Genomic DNA, 11,137 nt, shown 5'->3' with positions numbered 1-11,137 from the left:
ATTTATCTATCAAGATATTTCTTTGTCATTCGTTTACGGGAGGTAATGCAACTAACTATACCTTGTACTAGTATTAATAGTGACAATCCTTAGTCGCGCATCAAATACATCCGCGGAACCTTCCGTGAACACACCTACACACCGTACACACCGTCCCCGCCGGCGGGGACGAAGACACCGCACATCCGGTATGCGTCCTCGATCCGTCAGGTATCTGCCTGAAAGCATTTCGTCCGTCTCGTCCGCCAACGTCTACGGCGGCGACTCCCCCTCGCTACACCGACCCCCGTCCCTCGATGGGAGTCGAAGTGCGATGGCCTGAGTCGAGGTTCGAGTCATTAGGGCGCCCTCGGGCGCACACACCACAGTCCATCTGTAAGAGCTGACGCTTATCGTCGCTCCCCTCTCGCGGGCTTGGAGTGCCTTTTGCACTCGCCCCTGCATACGCGCTCGATGAAGCTGTAAAGGCCATTTGCGGCCAACAGCATATACAGTACGAAAAAAAAAACACACTCACACATGTATCAAAATATAGTATTCTCTGTTTAGTATCAGAATTAATTTATTAAGTATTTAGTTGCATCTGTAAATTATCTATCTTTGATTGCTGTAATCATTAAGTGATAACCTCATTCAGGTCAAAATTGAATTTTTATTATGTCTTATCGAATATTAGCTTTAATGCAACAAAATTCATCTCAATTCTTCAAATAGAATGCGTTATCACTACTATTCTATGAGAAACTGGAAAATATTGAAGTATTACAGATATTTTAAAAAATAACATGAATCGATTCTTAGAAGTGTTTGTAGATTTATTAATGTTACGAATACATTTTCGTGCGAATGTATGTATTGAAATTAATATTTTTTTCTTTAGAAGACTGAATACTATTAACAATGACTTGTTTTATTTTTATAATCTCAAAAAACTATTATTTCACTTCTATTTATTAAACTTTCAAATAATTATGTATTGTTTTTGGTCAACTTTTCTACTCGCAGGCAAATGTTTTAATATAGTGCCTACGTGATTTCTCATTTCGTCAATTAAATTTTCGTTCATCAAAAATTACTGTTAGTAGTGAGTAAAGGAGAAAAAAATAAAAATAATATATAATTGTCATGATGTTGCATTGATTTAATATTTGACTTCAATGTCTTTGTCTCTTTCAAATATCAAATGAAATAACAGAATTAAAATAACATTACGATCATGTTAGCAATAAAATTCTTAAATTTAAGTAGTTAAAGTACATAAAATAGAGATCTTAAAAACACTGTGAAAAGTGAGCGATGTCAGTGCACCAAAATAAAATCAGTCTCTGTTCGTAATTTTGTTGGCAAAATCTACATTCAGTGCGCAAATAATTATAAAGTTTAAAATTAATTTTCCTTCTCAAGTAAAAATTGCAATATCAAAATAAATAATTTTAAAAATGAAAATATTTTAAAAAGTAATTATTAAATCAATGAGATCATATTAAGAAGAAATATAAAATACTTCAATTAGAATAAAGACGGATTTCCATTGAATCTTTATAGTTTGAGCACTTTTAATATTTCAGCCCGTTTATGTACCACTGACATCAAATTATACCTATCTTTTGATTATAATATAACACAATCTCCTTTGTTCTTAATTTAATAATTTACATCTTTACATTTCAAGGCCTTATTGTACTACGGATCCAAGTGTTATATTCATATACTTTGGTGTACACCCCCGGAATGTTCTCAACTCCACAAGGCTTTGGACCGAAGCTGACAACCCCGACGAGTTCGTAGATCCGTCCGTTCTCGTACATGAGTGGACCTCCAGAGTCACCTTTGCAGGAGTCCTTATCCTTTTCACCACCTGCACACAACTGCTTGTTCCACAAGGAGGCTCTTCGCTTGGGATGACTATACACTGGTACACACTCCTAGAAATATAATGCAGAGATATTAGAGTCGAATTGAAATGTTTTACACACATATTGTACATTGCTGGGTTTAGCTTGATACGCTTGGAAATTTTTTTAATTTTGCTTTGGCATATGATGTTAGCGAACGATAAAGAGCGTTAACTGGAATTAAAATAAGTTATAAACATCCTACAGAAAGTTAAATATAAAAAGCAGTAGTAGTAGTGCTGCAGTGGAGGAAAGATGTAAAGACGAAAGGGAAAACCAAAGACATTTGTGGATTACTGTCGACCAAGGTATTGACACTTGATTGACTGAACATTATTTATATCTGTCTTTAATTCTACCAGCGCAGAGAGATTCTTGGTTAAAGTCATTCAGGCATATTCATTATGATACAAATATTTAGGCTTTTTAAATTTTGATTAAGAATCATAATTGTTGCCATCTTTTAACGTCTCACTTTTGGTTATTGATCTCTTTATATAAATATCATCACATTATTATCTGTTGGATATATCCAACAATTTTTCTTTGCATTACAATGCATTTGCATTGCACTTGTGTGTTGTACTCATAACTTTAGTTTCTTAATCGCCTGATATACAATCTCTCTCGGGTCATATTTAGTTGCATTTGTTCTATAATATAAGTAAGCCCAATTTTAGACAAATAGATGCTCACCTTACTGTTAACGAATGGAACAGACACGTGCAGTTTAATATTGCTTTTGTTAATGGTTTCGTTAACTGCCCCCATCCTGCCACAAATAGTCTGAAGTTCGATGGAGGGTTTAAAGTAATGTCCATTGTTGGAAGGCAAATGGGCCGAATGAAATCTGTAAAGAAGTTTATTAAGAATTTGCAATAATGAAGAAGAAATATTAATTTGTACACAAATTTAATAAAGTTTGTAAGCAATGAACGCATTGCTGGCTTTGAACCATTTTATTCCTGTTGCAGACAGGTATAAAATGGTACCTCATTCGATAAGATTCGAGCTTTGTACTTTACTCGATATAATACAACAAATTCTTTACATATATCACATTTTATTTAGGTATCTGCAGTAAGTAAGAAAGCTACCATATTAGATCATTGTTTATATACTGAATAGACTTAATTTTGAAATTCAATTTCAGTTCTTTTCCGAAGTCAATGGTTTACAGATCTGTACTTTTCCAACAAGAAATTCTGTAATAGCCTACTTTCGATAACTATAACAAACCTGTGAAAGGTGCGTTTTGCCTCATCCTGATCAAAGCGATGTCATTCTTCCGGGTAGTGGGGTCATACTGAGGATGCGGGATGGATCTTTCAATAGGAATGATAACCGGAGGGTCGGAACAGTCCTCGCCACCGCCTTCTGTCGCCACACAATCACTTCCATCGTTACTTGTATCATATTCTCCTAAGCGGATGTTCTTTCTGAAATTATCAATTTGAAATTAAATGCACAGTATTCGTTGTATTTAGTCTATAGTCGTCTGTTAAGGAAAGAATTTTATAACATGTTTATGCAATCAGAAATATTTTCGTCAGAATTATTGCAGTCACAGAGGAAGGAACTTATTTTGCAGTATCAGGGTGAATTGAATATTAAAGATCAGTAGATTGAGACGATGATTTTGTAATAGTACAATTATATCTAAATATACTTGTAGTAAGCATTTTACACTATAATTATAGTTTGAAACTTACGGAGTTCCTAAATCTAAAACAGCTCCTACGACACAATGACCAGCCGTCAATATGTATCTAGCACTAATTAGTGCTCCACCACACAATGTTTTTATGACACCATCTTTTGTATATTCGATAAGTGTCAGCCACGGGTACTGGTCGATTGTTGTAGCTGTTCCACCTGAAATAAACGAAAATTACTACTTCAGTTTAAATCCTACTAATACATATGTGAAAGTTTGTGCAGATGTTAAGATGCCTGAATCGTTATTACTTATACACGCTGAAATGGCTGAATGGATTGAAATAAAACTATTGGTTTATTCGCACCGGGTAAGCAACGGAGTACATTTGATATAAAATTTTCATAGTTGAAAAGATAGAAGTAGATTAACGAATATGTAAGAAATATCAAAAAATCTCTGGTAACCAATTTTGATAATAACAAGAACTATTATCAATATTATAAATTATTAAAAAGATATCATATTAAAGTTTACCATAATATTAAATAAATGCCATTTTTTTTTAATTAATAAATATTGGAATAAAAATTATAAAGATTGACGAATATAACCTCCAATACTTCAAATACAATATGACTCGATTGACACTTGTCTGTAATATCTAATTAATGGGTTTGTGCGATAGGATGCGATAGGATTTTGAATTAGCATTATAATTTATTTTTCATTGAATCACAAACAGTAAGTTTAGGTGGGTACAAAAAAATTAAGATGACATGGTTTCTAGGCAAATGTACCGATATTTGGGGTTATTTTTCTTTTAATATAATTTTCTTATATGCCTAATAGTAATGTATCAGAAAAGGCTAAGCTTCTTGAAATAATGAAACATAAATCAGCGTATTGATGAAGCAGTCACTTATAATTTTACCTTAATATTTTACAAGTTGCACTCACCAATAATTTTATTTCCGGTTCCACTGTCAACTCCACAGCATTCAGTTGATGGGTCTGGCGGGAACGCGTTCACTCTGTTCTCGCAATTTCCAACTTGTGGTTGCTCCCTGGGAGTACCACAACACACGCTGTATTGTTCGGGGCCATCGCATCTGAAATTATAATGATTAAATTTAGACTCTTTCTAAATGTAAATCCAAGTTTAATGCGTATCAAATCAATATGTGTTTAATTTTAATTTTATTTTTATAATTGATTTTGAGCGGTGTTTCTAAAAGTGCAGTATTTATTTTTGTATGATAGAAGAGTAACTTAACGAGTAAGAGAACTGATGACCTACTCGATAAAAAGAAGTAATCCTAAGACATGAACAACGTAGAAGGCACTGTGACGTCCGTAGTATCCCTCGAGCATTGCCATTCCTGAAGGCAATGGTCTTATGCCTTTGTATCCTTCTTCATTGCCATATCCCATCACAAGAGCGATAAACGCAGATAGATTTACTTATCATTTAAACTTTATTCTGTACATAGTACATAACTACGTGCTCTATCTATTAATCATTAAATGAACATTTTAGTGTTTATTAACTTACTTGGAATTCTGTACGTATTGGATGTTTTGCTTAGAAGATGGTGGTTTGAGCATGGCCGCCAGGTGTGGACACGAATATATGCCGATGCATTTTCCTGCTTCGCCGTCAGGTGTATAACACTGCTCTGGACAGCATACCTGCAATTCAATTCAAATTCATTGATAACGAGGTCAACAAATGTTAAGTGCAGTGTAACTGTGAAGACAACAGACAAAATTTCTAAAAAATATTACTTTGGCATCTATTGATCTTATTAAGAAGATGTACAGACATCGTGTGCCTGCAATTTGATTACATTAGTAAAATTCTTGTAAATACCTTTGGTGTCTGCCCCTCAAAGCCGCACTGTGACTTCCTCAACAGATCTAGGTCTTGTTGTGTTCTCTCCTTTTTATTTATTATTGTGACTAGAGGCGGGCAGTTCAATATAGATATGCATTGTCCTCTTCCACCGCTGGGAGTAGAACATGATTCTGAAAATTTATATTATTTCTATGAAAATATTGATCTTTCGAATAATTTAACTTTAGTATTAAATAAGTAGTATTAATAAATTTTGTTACGTCATCTATTTTAGTTAGGTACATTGTTCTTATTTTTTTATCTCCTTTTAATTCAGTAATTAGAGAGGGAGGTAAGGTGATTAGTATAACAGTTAGAAGAGTTTGAGTATGATTGATAAACGTGTGTATTGGACGCAGAAATTGCGAGGTTAGACCAAGGAAATAATAATGACATTGATTTGGGTGTCTTAGGATTATGATCCCAGTTACTAAAGTAGAAGGTCTTTTGTTCTCTAGCTTCACTAGCATATTGGTCTGATTGTTTATGTGTTGTAATCGAAGATTTACAAGTGGGATCAGTACTCTTAATTACAGTAGTAGAAAATACATTGATATGATGATTCTTTTGTATGTTTTTTATTCGTTATTAATTGGATGCAACGATTGTTCATATACATTATCCATTAATTATTATTTCCTCATTTATATCATATTTTAAACATAATTACCTTGTAATATCATGGTCACAGGGGATGCCCGTGCCAGTTGTTTTCCTGTATGTAGGTACTACTTATTAATCTCTTTAGTACTTAAGTAATCCTACGTGAATAATACTTGACCTTTTTCCCGTTATATGCATTTATTAGCATTAATCATTAACAATTTTGTCAATAACATGTTTACTTAATTGTTTTATTTATACATTATAATGGGATTTAGTGGTCAATGAGAATACTTATAGTCTTGGTAAAGTATTCCGTAAGACTTTGTCATTAGCAGTTTCAAAGTATATATTAAATGGAATTCTACTATCATTAACATTGTAATAGTTATTTTTACAGAAATTGATTTTAGTTAATATCGGTTTTTGAAATTTGCTTCTGTATTTTAAAATTGAAGTTTTCTATATTCTGTATTTTGGCCCAGAATTGGTATATCTCCTATATTATTGTATGTTCTAGTTCAACGTGTAAAATTTGGCGAAATAATCTAACTGTGGGTTGAATTGTCTAAATCCTAATACTATATTTAACTTAGAATCACTAGAATAGTTTGCCTCTTGAATTTCCACTAGACGTTATTCTTGAGATTGCGATTAAACTTTAGTGGCTTTTTTTAATTCTACAGAAAGATGTGATGTAATTTTTGAATCCAATGATCCAAATAATCCTTTAAAAACAGTAAGACATACAAACAATATAATTACATTTGATTTATGTAATTTTGGAAATATGCATACATTTTCATTGAATTTACTATTTGCCATTATACGTATATTTTTATATATTAGGTGCAATAAAGAGTTAAATAGATAAATCAATTATGTCAGTTGTTTCAAATCATGTAGGCATGCAAGTTTTAGTAACTTTTTAAATTATTGTCAATTGTCAAAATCTATTCAGAATTGGCGATGAGTATGCGTAATAAAAATAAAATGAAGTGATTTAAGACAAGTTGGAATTAATTAAAAATGTTTAGGATAGATTCAAGTTGTTTAGTTTCATAAAGTTTATTTAATGCAATATTGTTTAGGTATATTATGTTATGTCAACTGCACTAAGACCGCATTGCCCTATTATGAAATTATGATGCAGTATATAATTATGATAAACTTTGACATAATAATAATGAGTACATGAAATAAAGATAATTCTTGCATAGGTTTTTTTAATATTTTTATTTTTGTTTTTATGAACAGTACCATATTGGATAGATTTTCATCATCATTATATCAGCCTTTAACTGTACACTTCTGAACGTAACCGTTTCTCTTGAAAGGTTCTGATAGTAGTTGCCTCGCTTAACAGGCGTGTTGGGTACCGCAGTTATGCTTTAGAGACACTTTAATCAGTGCTTTGCTTTTAAGCAAAACCATCACTGAGCTGTACCCTATTTGGGTCACTGCGACACACTTGGTGAAAACATATTTTATCTTTTGTTGTATATTTTATAAAGTGTAAATAATTTGATTGTATAAACTCATTTGTAAATTTACGTATGTCATAAATGACTCAAATAAAAAGGTTATCTATCTATCTATCTATCTTTAAATCTCTCGCCCCCCCCCCCCCCTTCTTTTGTCGCCTTCTTCGACACCCACGGAAAAATGCCGGAACCACACGGCCAATATAACATATTGATACATAGTTATATAGTCTTTATTGTTTCCTCCAAAAGATTACAGTTTAAAAGATTGTATATTTGTTATGATAATAATCGGTATTAATATAAATTAATATAATTCGATGATTTCATTAAATTATGCCATCTATTTTACATTTAAAATAATCTTTAGTGGAATAATAACATTTGGTACATAGTCATTTGATTAATTAGTTTTTAAACCATTTTAAATAGCTTAAGTTTAGGTAGTTTGCACCAGATTTTTATGAAAAATTGTTACGGTATTGTGGTATACGCGTGTTTAAATTTTTGGTAATATAATTTTCACAGGATGTCTTACTGAAAATATAAATAGGTAAAATCTATAAAAGATGACTTTTACCTATTTAGGTATGAATGCATTTTCGCATACAAGCAGCCCTCGAATATGTACATTGATGGAACTGATAATAGCTTTTCGCTGTCAAAATAGTGGTGCACAAAATAGCATAACTTTCCGTTCTCTGTTTTATCCTGGGAAACCAATATATCCTGGTTATATACAATGGTCGTGTGCCCCCGACATAGAATAGGCCACTCCTTCTTTTCCCGTAGATGTTGTAAGATGCGACTAAGAGCATTTAATGGTCGAGGGATGTATGTATGAGGATGTATGTATATATGAGGGAGGGATGTATACGACTGATATGATGATATATATAATCTCCGCGTAATTGGTAAAGGATCATTATGTAAATGTCCATGCAAAAAAATTGTTCATATATTTCTAATTTATGTTCCATTCGTATCAAATAAGTAGCCAATTTACATGCTGGAGTCAACACACTGTTTGCGTATACACAGATTTTGTATATATTTTCCTTATATTGTGAATTCTGGTCTATATTAACCGCTTTAGATACTTGTAATATTGTCTACATCAGATATTGGAGCATGTTATTTATATTTCGCCCTCCAAAAACGACATCAAGTATACACAAACATCTATAAACTATAAGATGTTGACGTTGAATATACCTATTTGAATTTAGAATGCGTTATTATGTGTTTACTAGTATATTTTGCTTCGCAGCAAGCACTTACAGTGCTGTTTCTGCCTAGAAGGTAGGTTCTACTTCAGGTGGGCCGTCAGCAGTTTTATAATCTGGTAAATTAATCCGATTGATACGGTCTATAGAAAATCGCTGAGTGATTCCAGCATAGAATGGGATACCCCTTCCTTTCCCGTTGGTGTCGTAAGAGGCGACTAAGAGCATTTAATGGTCGAGGGATGGACAGCAGCGTTCCTCTTAAAACATCACCAAAGCCTAATTGCGGTTGCCAACCTGCTTGCCAAACCTGGCAACTACTGCCAAATCTCCTGGGGAAGGCCAATATTCGACAGTGAACAGTTAACGGCTGATATGGTGGTGATGATAGAAAATCCTACTAGCAAGGTGTTTGAACTATTTTATCTCTTTAAAAATCTAGGAAAGTATGAGCTTTGTTTATTTATTGATTTATCACATCCTCTTGTCACAGTCATGCCCAGCTGATTCCGTTTTCTTGAAAATAGGTAATGCAGATATTAAAGCGTGTATCAATAATGCATCTCTCGACATGTTTGGATGTTCATACGATGCACTTTAGTTGTTAATTTAGATTCAGGTAATGTTGGTGAATAAATATTTACGACGTTTACCACGATATTGCACGACAACATACACTTTAAACTGTGGGAGTCGGCAAACTGGATATCAATCAATAAAGTTTTTTAGTGCATAGTTAGATTGAACATGTATTGCGGAGACCAGACAATTAATCCTTGCAAGGTCTTAAGGAATATGCGAACGGTAACAGTAGGTCTTACTAATCTGGAACAGCACAGCATGTCTTCACGAAACACTTCATAATAGAGAAACGATGTCATTCTAACATGTTGTTTTCGTAAAACTGGCTCACTAATTTAATTTATATTTGTAATCACCGTGTCTTGGTAATCCCTTATGGACTCCCGCGATACAGGTTCGCCTAGTGCGGGCTCCAATGTACTCGCTGTTGTAAATTTCTTGTATTTAATAAATAAATAAATAGATGCAATCATTTGAGAAAGAGTTGCGTTTGTCTCAGCTAGAATGTTTTGGAACTTATTACAATGTCATCACAAATGGAACTACCCTCAAAAGTATGCCCCTGATGAGGAATGACTGAAAAAGTCTACATCTTAAAATATACTTAGAATTTAAAGTGAACTGTTGTTTATTCTAGATTCTAAGTATTAGTATAGGGAGGAAAGGGATTGTTAGTGATAGAGACTGAAAATCTCATTGCTAGCAATATACCCAACCAGGTTGACCTCCTCGCGGTTCCCCCTGGAAACTATCATGGTTAATTCCTGATGAATTCATCATAATGGGCTAACTGGCCTGTTTTCATTCTTATCGATCACCCTTCACTGGTGCTCCGCCGGGGTATCTCGTTAGCGCAGGGTTACCATACCATTTTCACCCATCAAAAAAAAAAGTATTAGTATAAGTGTTATCAAAGTTTAAACGATTTAATAATTCATTTAAAGTTTTAAGCGAGTTTAAGTAATAAGTATTTTTTTTATTTTATTCTCTATTTTATACGGGCGATTATTATTGTCTGGTTTATGTAAGATAATTTGTATATAAGTTCCGTGCATTATTGAAATATTTTCCTTGTTTACATGTTTTAGATGAACAGTTCAATAATGTCAAGGAAGTTCAACGGAGCGTAGTAAACTATCTTTACAATGTCGATGAAAAGGAAACATAAGAGAATATTTAAGTCATTAATTATATTAAAGATTAAATCAAGGCTTTAAAATTACAGACGGCGATTGAAAACTTCCCCACAGCAAAAACTAAGAGGAAAAATATTAAAATAATACTTACGCCCTCTTACGAAGCACAAAGTCGACACAGACGCAAATATAATTAAAATAAACTTCATTTTGTATATAATTTTATCACACATTAATACACAACACGTTATTTTGTTTTTTTCTTTTTATTTTTCTTTCATATATCGTCCATCAGACGTCCGGCACGTACGGACGCCGGCAGCGTTCTGTGTTTGTTTGAATATAGTTTTTCTTATAATGGACGCGTCTCTTCGTTATTTTGCGTACGACTACAGTGTTTTTATAGGACAGTTTGTTTTAATTCTTATCTCTTAGTCGTTATTGGTGAATTTTCAATAACAAGTATAAACATTTGCGGCTAACCGGTATTTCAAGTGACTTCACCTGATTCTCGGAATGGCCAGTATGACCTGTGCGTGGTGTTCTTTTTTAGCTAGGTCTAGGGTTGTCACCATACTATAATATTTTATTTAAGTCCCAATACTCGGCATGGGTCTTTCTCATTAATAGGAGAGTATAGTTGTCTAGGCGGCTCGG

General features: G+C 33.3%; 1 pseudogene; it reads right to left on the bottom strand.

The window, feature by feature from the left end:
* Positions 1-1,117: 1,117 nt before the first annotated feature.
* LOC113509392 (phenoloxidase-activating enzyme-like) lies at positions 1,118-10,857 on the bottom strand (annotated as a pseudogene).
* Between the last annotated feature and the right edge of the window lie 280 nt (positions 10,858-11,137).

The sequence above is a fragment of the Galleria mellonella genome, unplaced genomic scaffold (assembly GCF_026898425.1).
Source record: "Galleria mellonella isolate WM207_F2 unplaced genomic scaffold, CSIRO_AGI_GalMel_v1 utg11558, whole genome shotgun sequence".
Classification (NCBI taxonomy): Eukaryota; Metazoa; Arthropoda; class Insecta; order Lepidoptera; family Pyralidae; genus Galleria; species Galleria mellonella.
Note: the sequence above shows the minus strand (reverse complement) of the source record. Positions and strands in the feature narration are given on the sequence as shown.